The sequence below is a fragment of the Astatotilapia calliptera genome, chromosome 14 (assembly GCF_964374335.1).
Source record: "Astatotilapia calliptera chromosome 14, fAstCal68.1, whole genome shotgun sequence".
Lineage (NCBI taxonomy): Eukaryota > Metazoa > Chordata > Actinopteri > Cichliformes > Cichlidae > Astatotilapia > Astatotilapia calliptera.
In genome coordinates, this window is record NC_137435.1 from 20,691,486 (window position 1) to 20,704,879 (window position 13,394).

General features: G+C 38.2%; 1 protein-coding gene across 5 annotated transcripts in view; it reads left to right on the plus strand.

The window, feature by feature from the left end:
* LOC113036260 (leucine-rich repeat and fibronectin type III domain-containing protein 1-like protein) overlaps positions 1-13,394 on the plus strand; it is a 199,619-nt gene that overhangs the window by 82,371 nt on the left and 103,854 nt on the right. For all 5 annotated transcript variants that reach the window (XM_080288731.1, XM_026192475.2, XM_080288728.1 and 2 more), the window contains exon 2: positions 1,734-1,837. The gene's annotated coding sequence lies outside the window, so the exon portion shown is untranslated. The remainder of the gene's footprint in view (positions 1-1,733; positions 1,838-13,394) is intronic.

Sequence of the window (13,394 nt, forward strand, 5' to 3'; positions counted from 1 at the left end):
GATCAATGTTGGACGAATTGTTAAAAAGTGACAATTTCTGCATCGCTGCCCACATTTTATTATGCCAAAAGTATTTTTAGTTAAAGCATTGAACATTCACATCACGCCCTGACTTCTAGGCTTGTGTTCGTCATGGATGTAATTGGTAACTTGATGTCGTGTTTTAGAAAGCTTTTGGTATAGATTAACTTTGTGATAAGTGGAAAAAAATATAGGGTAGCAATGAAAGAAGTCCTCCCTCTTATGACATGAAAGAATTTACTGTATATTTAACTTATAATGGCTGAGACACAGTGTGACTGAAGATGCTTGTTAAAGTATATAATAGGTTTACAGAGTAGTCAAAGTAAAGCCGTGGGAGGTTTTATATTTCACATACCCGCATTAGATGGTGGTAGGTTTAGACAGTTAAGCTTCCCACCATGGTTTTTCTCATTTGTACTAAAAACTGACACATGCAAAAGGTAATCAATATTTTCTATAATGGCAAATGGATTGTCTTTAACTACTGTCACAGGAAGCTTTAGAAAATATTTGAACTGCCTCCCTCTATAGCATGAAGAAAATACTGATATCCAAGTAAAATATAGTAGAGCTTCCTGAAAAGGAAACTAGTTTTCTACTTTTTAGCTCTCCAGTTCATAGAGTGTGTTAGTCTATACAGTAGTATCAATTAAATACATGCAAGTATTTAATAGATTCCCATTCATGATCCATTAAGGTTTAACCCTACTGACTTGGATCATCCACAGCTGTTTCCTGCACTGCTACTTGAGAATGACATTTGTCGTATTGATATGACATTTCTTAAAGGTGCTTTATACAACATTCAGAATCACTGGACTACAGAACAAACAGACACACTGCTGACATCTATCCCATCCCTGTACTGGATTTCTTTTTTGTCCTGCTTATTTCTAATAGACATTACTGAGCTATTGTGACATCACTATGAGCTTTTAAAAAAAAATCATATATAGTGTATAACATTCTAAATACAGGTAAATTAAATGGAGAATAGCACCCGCTTCTCAGTTAGACACATGGTGTGAAGCAGAGAAGACACAAAAGTAGGAGACAGAGAAGCGATGATCTCTTTAAAGACAGCAGCAGAGACTCCAAACACTGAGATAAAAAAAAGGCGCAGTTGATTCAGTCATGCATACATTGCAAATTTCAAATATGTTTTTGATGTTGTATCAGTGTTTAATATCTCACATATAAAGCTTGTGAAAAACTATTTGATGGATTACTATAATATGTGGAAAACATATTCATGCAAACATTTCCATGCTAAGTTTTACTCTGGATTTGGGGATGTGTTGTGATTGCTGATGTTCACAAAGGTTTGCGTGCAGCACATCCCCTTACTGGCTCCTGAATAGCCCTTTACCTCAGACACAGTTCAGTGTCAGTGTATGCGGCTACTAAATTAGCCAAAATAGAACAACAAAACTGATGCCAACAATTACCCCAGTGAAACCAACAACTGATGGCCAATCGCCATTGTGTTTGTCAATTTGCCCCACTGGCATCCTAAAGTGTAATCACGTAGTAATTGCAGATTATAATTAGCAATTATTCATTCATACTTCTCAGTAACTTACTCAGCTACAATTCTATGAACTAGATGTTTCATAAAGGCTTTAAATTGTCACCAATGTCAACTTTGGGGATATCGCTATAAACATTTGAACTCTAATATTGTCTTTTTTTTTTATTCTTTTCAACAGGTCTGTGGATCCAGCTTGCTGTTCTGTCTTGCTTTTCTGTCCATCTACCTGCCACCTCAGTTTATCTTCATGTTGAGTCTTAAAACACAGAACACCAGATAGAGGTAGGCATGGCTTTAGCTACAGCTTTAACTGGTATTTGTTGTACTGTAGAGTTTTAAAGTGTGCTAACTGAGGTTGCAAAAGCGGCTCATTTGGGAGCTGTGACACTGTTGTTTTGCTTTAATTACACCTGAAACATACATAAACAGTTATTGCCAATTAACTTTAATAAAACTTTAATGATCCTCTGGGAAATTGGGTAAGTATAGGATATTACATTAAGCTCTAATTGATATCATTAGAACACGCTCACACACACACATATACATCCATTTTTGTTAGGTTTGCTAAATAAACTTCAGCTGTTTTATGGTTTCTTTTCCTCATACTTTCAAGTTCAGCAGTAAGTGAGACATGCTGCAAGCCTTGGTTTTCTTATGCATAGTGAATGGGAAAACAAGGCATGTGCCCTTGAGTGCACAAATTCACATGTGAAAGTAAAGTAATTTGTGTGTGTGTGTGTGTGTGTGTGTGTGTGTGTGTGTGTGTGATAAGAGCAGTGTTTTTTTTACTCCATTTTTCTCTGCCTGTATTGCAGGCATATTAGGCACACTGCTTTAGGCAGTCAGACAGCTACGCCAAGCAGGGAGACTGCCCTTGCTGGCCCTGATACAGGATAGAAGGACTATAGATGGATGGATGAGAGATAAATAAGTTATCATTGTAAAACATTTGCAGATGATTAGCTGCCACATGTCTGCCTTTATCTAAAATTCCATTATATTTTTACATTATATACTGTCTTTTACTAGGGTGTTTGTGCTTAACAGAAGCATAACCTCAGTGTTTATTTATTAGTTTTTGTTTTTAGTAGCAATGATTAAAAACATACTCTGAGCACAGGTCAGTAGTCATTCAGTTGCATCCATCAGATTCCTGTTTGTCAGTTGAAATTCACAAAGGACAGAGAGTTGTCTTTTAAAAGGATACTTTTGAAGTCCCTGAGAGAGATCTATGTATGTCTGGGTTTGGGTTTTTTTTTTTTTTTTTAACATAATATTGGTATAGTTACTGTTATGTTTTCCTTTATTTGAGGATGTCTTGTTTTTTTTGTCAGAAACCAAGCCAGGAGAATTTTTTAAACTGTCTGGGATTGTTACCAAAGCACAATTACTGTGGATTTTATGGAATGGTTTTGTCCTTTGGATCACTAGGGACAAACCAGAAGTTATCAAGACGAACATGACAAGCTATACAGGAAAAGCTATAAACAAGTAATTATAGACCTATGATTATCCATTCTATATATTGTTCAAATAGACAGCATTTAAAAAAAATATAGGAACACTTAAAACACATCACATCTGCATATTTCTTGTACATTTTTTTAATGTTTCGTTTATTTTCGTTAGGAAGATAACGCTCTTGCAAGGCCATTTACCTTTTTGTATAACAAATTGCTCTACATTATTTTTTTAGTTTTGCACGGTCAGCTAATTTAGATTTTATACACTGAATAAGAAATGTTTATACCATATAAAAGAGTCAGCAATTTTGTGTGAATGCAGTAGTCCTATGATGATTAATTTTTATTGAGTCATTGTTTAACATCAAAGCCTATAGGGACAAAGTATGCAGATTCAGTTCTTTCTTTTGACTTGCTGGTTGTACGAGACATAGAGTCAGACAACTTACTTCTTATCTGCCTAATTACTTTTATGACACACTCTAATGAATGTGTCCTTAAACCATGTGATATCCATACTTTTGGCTATTTTTACCTATTAGAAAACAGGTTTCGCTTTTCTCAGTGATCTTTCTTCTTACATCTCAAACACCATAATGTGCTGTTTGCACCCATCCTTTAAATTACTGGCCATAATTGACTTTTGTCTTCAGAAGCAGGCTTGACTCTGCTTGACTACGATTCCACTGAAATCAGTAGTATCTGTCAGTTTGATGGGCACGTCCATAGCCTGTTGAAAAAAGTTTGAGCTTATAAGGCTCAGAAGCCATTAGCTTCTACTTTGTGCGTGCATTGTGGATAAACATGTGTTCTTTAATTAGACACCAATGGGAGACTAGCATGCAATACAAGCTGCACCTGGCACTGCTTTTACTGCTCTGGGATCAGTTTTGAGGTGGACATTGTGGAAAACAGAGCTAGTATTGACAAGTAAACAAGCACTCATGTTAACAGATAAAGTTTCTATTACTGATTACTCCTTTAGCAAGCTAGCTAGGAAAAACTCATTGATTGAGAAGGGACACGCTTACCAGAAGTTAAACAGGTGTAATTATAAAAACATAAATAACATAAAATAAATAAATAGTAAAGGATGACTTGGTGGTAGCCCTACTGTACGACAGACTGGTGACATATACAAGATGTGTAATAGGCTCAAGTCCCTGCTGTATGTGTGTGACACTTTAAATAAGAGCATGTTCTTTACTCTCAAAATTGCCATGAAAAAGTACATTCACTTTATATTCTCCAAATTCTCCTACATGAATTGTTTCCTAATGCAAAAGTAATTAAACAGATACTATGGAACACCCCATACATTTAAAATATGATGTAAGGCAAGAGGCTATACCTGAATTAATGCAATTTTATAAATGCAAGCCCTTATTCGGATAATTAGACCACCAAAATGGGACTTGAGGAAAAAAAGAGGCAAATTTACACATAGTTTAAAAGTATAATTATTTTATTGCACAAACCAGGTTTATTTGCTCTTTATCAGCAAATATGTTGGGATAAATGATCCTGTATCTGAGTTTATTCAGCTGTATCATGACACAGCCTCATTTGGGGTTTTTTGTCTAGAAGTGTGTTAGTCTGTGTGCTAAACTGTGACCTTTACTTGGTGGAGAGGCATGTCTTGCACTTTGTCTTTATCCATACTTGTAGGTATATACAACATGCCAGCAGATATCAGAGCAAAACTTAATAGATTTCCCACCCAGAGACCTTAGATAAATAGAGAATCTAAACATTCTATTGAAGCTGAGAACCATGACAGCCATGTAATTCCCTAAGCTGCCTGTGAAAGCCATAATATTCATATTTCTTCATAGCAATAAAACCATATTACCATATGAAGGCCATAGGATAATATTATTATCAGCCAGCTCTCTGAGTGCCTCTCTCTAGTGGCAAGGATCAGTTCAAAGCACAGCCCAAGGCATGTGTGCATGTGTGTAATAGAAATCATGTGTGTGTGTTTGTATATATGTGTGTGTTTGTCTCTGTGACTCAGGGTGTATTCAGTTCCCTGAAGCGACAGCTGCACACCGAGCTCCTGAATGGAGAAAGCTTCTCTGTAATGACTACCAAGTGGCAAGCATGTCTCTCCCCTTTCTTTCTACGAACCATTTCCTGATATTTTGCGTTTACCTTTACCTCTCTCATCAGTGATTGCATGCTGATCAGCTTCCTTTCTCAATGTGCCTGATGTCCTCTTTTCTTTTACTCTTTCTGTCTTCTACTCTTTCAGTCTTCTCATTTGTGCTTTACTTTTACCTTTTACTTTTCTCCTGTAATAATATTACTCTCCAATCACCATAATCCTTAAATTAGAACTGCTTGGTACTGCTATCTGCAAATTGAGACACATCTTTCACCACCAAACTTGTATAATACCTTGAAAAAGCAGACGAAAGAGGATGAGGAAATGAGGATAAGAACAAGGACAGGTAGGAGCAGATGGAAGAAAGCATGAGAGGAATCACGGAATGAAAAAAAGAGTGAAAGAAAACAGATATATGGTAGATGATGGATAAAACCGTATATCAGTCCTTTTTTACTCAAAGGCCATGATATCAGAAACCTGCATTTTCATCCATAGGGAAATAGGTAGATGATTGTCTTCGTCACAGTTTCATGACTTTAGCTAAATCTTGATGCTTAAATCTTGCAGTTAGCTCTTTCCAAGTTGATAATTAATTTAGCAATGAGCATTTTCGAAAGAAACAAAAGATAATGTAGTTTAATAATGTCCTTTGCAGACAATGAACTCCCAGTGTGTCCATGTTGTAATCTGGGATCTTCCTTTCAGCATTGTGGTATCCAATCCAGTATACTATTCATTATAGTAATAATATATGGTAATCCATTTATATTTTTAGCTTGGGCTCCTGATTGTGAATGAATTCTTGTGGTTGATAGCGCACATATTTATATATTTGTTCTGGTTATAAATGAAACACTATGGAGGCGTGGCTTCTGTGACCATTATTTTTGGTTTAATGATGCTGGTGATTAGTACAAAATCCAGTAACTCTAAATTTTGGTTATTTCACTTTTCATAGGTCCCCAGTTTTGCTCCTTTTAATATGGCTATCCCTGTTCTAATGCCAAATTGCTTATACATCTTTGTATTCCCTTGATGGCAGAAGTCATGTTAATGTTGTTTCTGTCTTTTGCTATTGCATGATTAGCTTTTGGGGATGGAATTAGGGAGTAAGGGTAGAAATGATCCTACTCAGAAGTAGATGAGAGAGAAAGTTTGAAATGATACAATTTCACATTTTTAGTTTGTCAAAGCTACTGCGTCTCATTATTACAAGCTCCACTCCACCAGAAAATCCAAAGTAAGAATAAAAAGTTAATGACATATGCAGCCACATTGTCTAGTGTTTGAGTTTACACAGTGGACACTGTTTCTTAGCATAATGGTAAGTAAAAGTATAATAAGTTAAATGTGAATTAGAAAATTTTAATGCAATTAAATTACAAGTTAAAGTTGAGAATTATTAAGTAAGTAATTGAAGAATAGAGTAACAAAATGCTATTGGTGTTAAGTAGGTATAAAACTGAGAAACTATAGTGTGTTTGTGTGTGTGTGTGTGTGTGTGTGTGTGTGTGTGTGTGTGTATGGTTAGTATTACAATAAACCAGATGCCATGGTAGTATTACAGCACAACAAGCACTAATGCACTGTCCGGGCAGCCACAATCATCTCATTACATATTGTACTAACAGGAGAGAACCAAATGTTACAAAGGAGAGTCCAAGAAACATGCAAAGAAAAAAAGAGAGAAAAAAAAACAGAACAGAAAAACAAACAAACAAACAGAGGATGACTATCACATGATGAGAAAAAGAGATTAAAAAGTGAAATGCCATTAGCAAGTGTCTGTTACTTTCCCCAGCTCAGATTTGTGAAATCTATCTGTGTGTGTGTGTGTGTGTGTGTGTGTGTGTGTGTGTGTGTGTGTGTGTGTGTGTGTGTGTGTGTGTGTGTGAAAATAGAGGTTGGCCAGGACGACTTTGTTTATCATCTCCTATATAGGTGATGACTTTAACCACTCACATTCAGTCATGTTGCATTAGTCACACAGACCTAAAACGTGTACACCCAGACCAGCTCAAGAGTGGTTGCCAGACGTTGCTGGCTGATGTTGGGCGAAATCAGTTTACATGAAAGATGCTCAGTTGTCTGCAAACACTCAACATTTACTTAATACTGTCCAAACTATAGTGACAGTTGAAAAAAGTGAGAAAACCACCTTTAAATTAGAAGTTGTGCATTTAACTCCAACCAACCCATTTCAAAAAGCAACATCTTTATACCAGGGTCTGCCAGAAACTTCCCCAATCCCTCACCACCTCCTGGCAATCACCAGAGGGCCTCAGACCACTCTCTAGGCTTGTGTGACCGAGGCCTAATGGGTTAGAAAGAAGTCAATCCCATTCCTCTTGAGACTATAATAAAAAAAAGAACATATGTAGTTATGTTGGATAGATGGAGGGATGGATGCATTTAGTTTAGGCAGAAAAAAACCCTGCCTAACTAACTTCCTATCTAACTTGTTTGATTATGAAGTTTCTTTACATTTCACAGACAAACAGTTAGATAAAAGAAATGCATCTAAAGTATCTAATTGAGAAATAACACCTGACAATGGAGCTTTTCAATGAAACTACATTCCCTACACTTGATATAACCTTGAGCTTTAGTGACACAGAAAAAGGAGGTGATCAGAAATGCCTCAGTCTTGCCACAACATAACACAGCAACCTGTGATGGTTTTCAGAAAGATCATTTTTAATGTGCTGTATGGCTGTATTTGAAGCTTGGAGTCATGTGGTACATTTAACTTGCACAGTGCAGCAGGCATTGTGTATGTATGTATATATGTATCATCATAGTCACTGTTCCCAGGGGGGCATTTGCTTTCAACATATCCGGTACTTTGACAGATTTGAATTACCTGTCAGAGGACAGGTGTCTTACCTTTGAAGAGACAGTTCATCTCAGCCAACTGAAATTCCTTCAGTTCTGTAAATTACTACATATTTCTTAAAGCTTATTAAACTGAAGTTAAGACCCTCTTACTGAACTCATTTGATCATTAGCATCAGAAATATAATGTCTGCACATGTAATGATCACTTACTAATGGAAAATGTGAATGCTTTCATGATTATCACTTTGAAAAGAAAGTACTCTACTGGACACAGCCCTCAAAACTGTACTGTTACTAGAAGGCCTAGGATGTTCAGGATGACAGTACAGTAGGACTCAAATAAATGCACAATGATCTCTCTGTGCTCCCTGGGAGACTCATGTGTCCTTCAAAGACCAGAAATTAATCATTAAAGACTCATTCACTCAGTAACTATAAGTTCAATAAAATATTATGATTGAAGTCTGCAGACTGCAATATGAATCCAAGCTGTGCCAAGACTATATGAAACTTGAAAATGTGGTTGCACTTCCTGGTTGAACAATGCATGTGACCTATTCACATCAGCTCCAAGTTGAGTTTATTCAAGTGTCACTAAAATGGTCTACAAAGGAAAAAGTACATATCTATAGAATACTGTAGAAACGTAAAAATTTAAGCGTAGAAATTTTACCTCCTAATACTCTAACTCTTTCACGGCATGCATCTTTAATTTCTCTTTGCTATTTGGGCTGATTGGGACCTGATGAATATAAAAACAAAGAATTCTGAGAAAAATGAGATCCACATATGTGGACATTTGTTTTAAAGCAGTGGCAGTATAATGTCCTCGTAAGTGGACATCAGGCCCTCGTAGAGCAAAACCTATTGTTTTGGTCTAGACAAAATGTGATGTCCACATATGTCGACGCCAGCTCCTAGGTGGTTAATAAAACTTCTGGATAGAAAAGTATTAAAATGACTCTTGTGGCAGACTCTGGCAGAGTGTGGAGTAACGGCTGAGTGTAAAAAAAAAAAGGCTGAAAAATAAGTTTAAAAGAAAAACAGTGAAATAAATTTTTTTGTCGTTTCATTCAAATTAAAACCTTGCATTTTGAAATAGTAATCTGAGGACTTAGCAATTACAAAATTAACTACTACAGTAGATCGTTAGCTCCCGGACTCAGTGTAGAATAAGCTAATTTTCCCAAATTATTATTCAAGACATTAATTTGTCACAGAACTTTTAATAAAATTAAAACAAATTTAATTGGAAATTGTTTTTTTAATTCCTTTTTTCAAGGAAATAACACATGTGACATTCTAGCTGAGGCAGCTGCTGCCCTGGCAAGGAGAAGAACTAGAACACATTTTCCAACTCATTTCAGAGAGTGAACAGAACAGTTCATGGGCTACAATAATAGTGATGCCCACGGAGGAAGTGTCTCATTCATCTCTTGTTCTCCTCCATGGGAAGGTCTGGGTCAGCTACAGAGCAGCACAACAGGGCCATCAGGAATTCAGTTTCTCCCTTTGGTAGGGCGGATCCTTGCTATACAGAGGTTGCGCCCTCGTCCCTCAACCTGTCTGTCTGTCTGTCTGTCTGTCTGTCTGTCTGTCTGTCTGTCTGTCTGTCTGTCTGTCTGTCTGTCTGTCTGTCTGTCTGTCTGTCTGTCTGGATAGATAGATAGATAGATAGATAGATAGATAGATAGATAGATAGATAGATAGATAGATAGATAGATAGATAGATAGATAGATAGATAGATAGATAGATCGACTGTCTTCATAAAAGGCAGCAGAATTTTAATTTCAGTCTTTAATCAAAGAACCCATTTAAATAACACATTTAAACCCAGCTGGGGCTCTAATAGTTTAACTGATTAACTGCATTTTTTTTTGTTTCAATACTCTGGAAACTGCCAAACTCTTATATGCACTTTGTGATTCAAAACAAGCATTTTTCCTCCACTATATATCTTTTCATCAAGGTTTTACTAACTGTTAAATGACATGTGATTTTGTATCAGATGAAAAAGAAAGCAAGCTTGGTTGTGCGAAGAGGGACTCTAGAGGGAATCTGGATATACTTTAGGGGGTACCTCAAACTGATAAGAAGCGATAAAATATTATTTTGTTAAAAAGGTTGGGATTGATTCTCTGATTGATCTTTAGTTGTTTTGAAAAATAAATAATGCAAATAGTATCTCATACACAAATAAACAGTGGACCACTGCACTGCTCGTGTACTTTGAATGCCACACAAGTACAAGCTCTCTTTTTTTCTGTCTTTTACTCTCATTCTATGACTCTCTCTCCCCCACGTTCACCCTTTCTGACGGCAACACTCCAGATTCATTACTTGCGAGATCTCCAGACCAATCTTGTACTTTCTCACAGCCCCCATACACACACTCTCACTACACCCCCACAAGCATAACACACACATACACACACACGTTCTTCCCACCTCCTCACTGTTACCATCTATGTGTCATTGGCTGTTGCTTAGCTACAGGCCCCCACCAAGTTATTTGCAGCCAATGAAAGCTTTGCCTTCAACGCTGGTTTTGACACATAACCCATTCTGGAGGAGCACTTTGTTTTTGCTATAGCTTTATCTCTTTCCATTGCTCTTGCCACAGTTTTCACCTATCCTTCATTCACTTTCTTTCATGCCTTTCTGTGCCTTGATTTTAGCTTTCGGCTTTTAGTTTTACCTTTTTACTTTACTTTGTTCTTTCGCTTGATTCAGTGGGAAGAAAGCATAATGGGTTTTTATTACTGAGGAGGTGACATGAGAAAAGACAAATAGGTGTATATGAGGTGCAGTTTTGTTGCAGTGACAGCTGACATATTGCTGACGTGAAGGTGTAAAGTGTGCACTTTTGCCATCAATCATTGTAGTATTATACAGAGATTAAGCACAGGAAAGCATTGCACAATGACGTGTTAATGGTGAGTACAGATGAGTTTGTTAGTAACCCAGTTTTCTCAATAGAGCAAAGTTCGCAGAAAGTTGATTCTGTTCATCTGGACGTAGCGTTTTTAGATACTAGGTCCAGATGAACAGAATGAGCTTTTTGAGATTTCCCCACCTGGGTGATTGAGCATGCTTCAAGACAAAAACATGAAACACACACCAAAGGGCATCTGAGCACACACACATGCACGCTCATACACATACACACATATACATGCACATACATTTCTGTGGTTACACAGGACGCCACAAAGGCATGCACTTATGTACATGAACACTTATGCACTTATGAGCTGTAATGGAAGTATTTTTCTACTGTCTATAGTAAACACTATAGTAAAGAGTGCATGCTTATACGCCCTTAAATAGATCCTTAAGCAAAATTACATGTGTTAATTATTCAAACAGACATTCAGCTGCACTATAAGCAGTCAGTAAGCACATGTGCAGAGGCACACATGCGCATGTTCATGCTTTAGCACACACACAGTACATTACACACACAAGATGCTCTCCAGTGATTCTGCAAGAATACTGACAGGGTAATCCATCTCCATTGCATGGTGCAGCGTACTCTAGGAAAGCATGGTGGACACAGGATAAGTGCAGGGCCTGAAACACAGTATAAGTGAGCATACAAGCTTCGGCAGACATATGTGCACACAGGCACAAACCCACTATTATTGGCATAAATTGATACTTTGCAGATATTGACTGATCCACGGGGAAAGCTAAAGGCTAGGCCTGAAACGCTGATTGTGGGTGACTCTGCTGTAAAGGATGTACAAAGCATGTGCGGTAAGAACACTAAAGTCCTCTGCTTTCCTAACGATATGGTCAACATCCTGAAGGAGAGAATTCCTCAAATTGCAGATGAATATCCAACTGTGACAAACATTGCCCTGCATACAGGGTCAAACGATGTGTCCAAACAACAATCGGAGGTTCTGAAACGGGACTTTACTGGATTATTAAACACTGTAAACTCTCTGAATGCAGCTGTATTCATCAGTGGGCCTGTACCGCCGGTCAGAGGAGGAGACGAGAGATTCAGCAGGCTGTTTACACTGAATAAATGGCTTATATCAGCATGTGCTGACCACTCAGTGCATTTTATCAACAACTTTAATATTTTTTGGGAACGCAGGCATCTGTTTAAAGCAAATGGATTTAATTTTAACAAGTCAGGGGTGAAACTGTTCACCTCCAACTTGTTTTATTCCATACGTCATCCATCTGTGCCTGGAGCCAAGGCTGAGATAAACGAGGAGTTATCTCATAAAGAGGAACAAACAGTACTCCAAGAACAGACAAAGCCCAGCTGAAACCTTGAGGAGGAGCTCCATCTGCCCCCACCCGGGAAGAGCCTCAGAAAGGAGAGACATCTGAGGCAAGAAGAGGGGTCCCTATTTGCCTCCAACTCTCTCAACAACACCAACGACCAGGACCAGGAACTTCCCCAGTCCCCCAAACCCCTGACAGGCCATCACCCCCATCACCCTCCTCCCCCTCCCTTTCTCCCTCCTCCCCACACCTGAAATTCACTGAAGAGATGATGGAGCGGGTCAATGCTGGGCTCAGATCTACCCCCCGGCCCAATCCCTCTTTGTCCCCCATAAACCCCCCACCAAAGCAGCCAAAGGTTCACCATCGAGCCCCACCCTCAAAAGAGCAATCGAAGTCACATTGCCCAGCCTCGCCCCCCTTAGTTCCTCCTTACCACCTTCATTCTTTGTCTCCGCAGTCTGATGTGTGATGTGTGGAGGGTCCGGGCTGCGAGGATTATGGCAGTGGTGACTTTTCCCAGGAGAAGCTGGGACCCTGTTTACTAGAAGGTTTTAAAATTTCTGTACTTTTAGGTGACAGAAGGAGACATGTGGCCTGGTCAAAACAGAGAGCTGCACTCTAAAAGATCTTTAAATATAGTAAACATACCTTGTGTGCCACAGACTGCTCCCAAACACGAGGGGACAAGTAATGCCTCTAAAACACTTAAGTTGGCTTTATTAAACATTAGATCTCTAGCTGGGAAAACATTTTTAATTAATGATTTAATCACTGAGCACAGCCTTGATTTTATGTTTTTAACTGAAACTTGGTTGGACCAAAATAACAGTGGAGCTGTTCTCATCGAGACGACCCCTCCTAACTACAGTTTTATCAGTGAGGCCAGGGTGAGCAGGAGAGGAGGAGGGGTTGCTGTCTTATTTAATGAATCATTTCAATGTAAGCAGCTATCTCCTGGAAGTTTTCAGTCTTTTGAATATGTGGCTTTACAGCTGAAGGCCCCATCCAAAGTTGTGTTTCTTAATGTTTACAGGCCTCCCAAATACTGCACAGACTTTTTTAATGACCTCAGTGAACTGCTGTCTGTGATCTGTGTTGATTTCGACTGTGTAATTATTGTTGGGGATTTTAACATCCATGTGGACAACCCTCAGGACAAAGGGACTAAAGACCTGA